Source organism: Rutidosis leptorrhynchoides, chromosome 8 (genome assembly GCF_046630445.1).
Source record: "Rutidosis leptorrhynchoides isolate AG116_Rl617_1_P2 chromosome 8, CSIRO_AGI_Rlap_v1, whole genome shotgun sequence".
NCBI classification, from domain to species: domain Eukaryota; kingdom Viridiplantae; phylum Streptophyta; class Magnoliopsida; order Asterales; family Asteraceae; genus Rutidosis; species Rutidosis leptorrhynchoides.
Window position 1 is genome coordinate 130628412 of NC_092340.1, and position 2584 is coordinate 130630995.

Sequence of the window (2584 nt, forward strand, 5' to 3'; positions counted from 1 at the left end):
CCTTTCCGATTAGTCCCTTGGATAGGATTTCTGAGTGATTGGCGTTAGGTTTGCAAAGCAGGGTTAATACATCGGTAGCTTGAATAAACCCAGAAAGATGCTCTAGTTTGTGTCGTCTACTGTAGAACTCCATTCCTTCAGTAGGAACACCCAGAATTTCACCAAAAGTGTTGAGAGGAAATTCCCACCACTTTTTGTTAAAATGAAATCTTACTATCTTAGTTTCTGTGTTGAAGCTATAGTTGGCATAGAATTCTCTTATTAACTCAGGATATATAGGTCCATTGATTAGAGCGAACGAACCTAGATCCCTCTGAAACAGCTTGTCAATTACTTCAGGGAATGCTTCAAGACTTATGATTCTTCCTTCTGCTATTGTTCTTGTTTTGAGACATTTCTTGTTGTAAAGTGTACGTTGTCTTGCATCAGCTGGAGGATCATACCTTTTGAAATGTCCCGTTCATATTGATTATAAACGTTTCATATTAATTGATTTCGTTGCGAGGTTTTGACCTCTATATGAGACGTTTTTCAAAGACTGCATTCATTTTTAAAACAACCATAACCTTTATTTTATCAATAAAGGTTTTAAAAACATTACGTAGATTATCAAATAATGATAATCTAAAATATACTGTTTACACACGACCATTACATAATGGTTTACAATAGAAATATATTACATCGACATATGTTTCTTGAATGCAGTTTTTACACAATATCGTACAAACATGGACTCCAAATCTTGTCCTTATTTTAGTATGCAACAGCGGAAGCTCTTAGTATTCACCTGAGAATAAACATGCTTTAAACATCAACAAAAAATGTTGGTGAGTTATAGGGTTAACATATATATATATATATATATATATATATATATATATATATATATATATATATATATATATATATATATATATATATATATATATATATCAAATCGTAACAATAGACCACAAGATTTCATATTTCAATACACATCCCATACATAGAGATAAAAATCATTCAAATGGTGAACACCTGGTAACTGACATTAACAAGATGCATATTTAAGAATATCCCCATCATTCCTGGACACCCTTCGGATATGATATAAATTTCGAAGTACTAAAGCATCCGGTACTTTGGATGGGGTATGTTAGGCCTAATAGATCTATCTTTAGGATTCGCGTAAATTAGGGTGTCTGTTCCCTAATTCTTAGATTACCAGACTTAATAAAAAGGGGCATATTCGATTTCAATAATTCAACCATAGAATGTAGTTTCACGTACTTGTGTCTATTTTGTAAATCATTTATAAAACCTGCATGTATTCTCATCCCAAAAATATTAGATTTTAAAAGTGGGACTATAACTCACTTTCACAGATATTTCCTTCCTCGGAAATAAGACTTGGCCACGGATCGATTCACGAACCTATACAAATATGTACATATATATCAAAGTATGATCAAAATATAATTACAACCATTTTTATTATGTTTTAAAGATTTGAGTGTATTAAGTCAGCTGTCCTCGTTAGTAACCTACAACTAGTTGTCCATAATTAGATGTACAGAAATAAATCGATATATATATTATCTTGAATCAATCCACGACCCAGTGTATACACGTCTCAGGCTAGATCACAACTCAAAGTATATATATTTTTGGAATCAACCTCAACCCTGTATAGCTAACTCCAACATTACTACATATAGAGTGTCTATGGTTGTTCCAAATAATATATACATGGGTCGATATGATATGTCAAAACATTTGCTTACGTGTCTATGGTATTCCAAGATTACATAATATATTAGAATACATGTATAATACAATATAAGTTAGCTAGGATATGATTTGTATAGATTTGTTAAACATTTCCCGTAGCTAAAAATATCAAAAATATCCAATCTTGTTTTACCCATAACTTCTTCATTTTAAATCCGTTTTGAGTGAATCAAATTGCTATGGTTTCATATTGAACTCTAATTTAAGAATCCAAACAGAAAAAGTATAGGTTTATAGTCAAAAATTTAAGTTACATGTCAATTACTAAAGAGGTAGTCATTTTCGTCGAAAGAACGACATCTTGATGACCATTTTGAAAAACATACTTTCACATTGAGTTTAACCAAGATTTTTGGATATAGTTTCATGTTCATATGAAAAATCATTTTCCCATATGAAAAACTTTTAAATCGAAGTTTATCCTAGTTTTTAATTATCCAAACCAAAACAGCCCCCGGTTTCACTACGACGGCGTATATCCGATTTTATGGTGTTCATCGTGTTTCCAGGTTTTAAATCATTAAGTTAGCATATCATATAGATATAGAACATGTGTTTAGTTGATTTTAAAAGTCAAGTTAGAAGGATTAACTTTTTTTTTGCGAACAAGTTTAGAATTAACTAAACTATGTTCTAGTGATTACAAGTTTAAATCTTCGAATAAGATAGCTTTATATGTATGAATCGAATGATGTTATGAACATCATTACTACCTCAAGTTTTGTGGATAAAACTACTGGAAATAAGAAAAATAGATCTATCTTCAAAGGATCCTTGGATGGCTTGAAAGTTCTTGAAGCAGAATCATGAC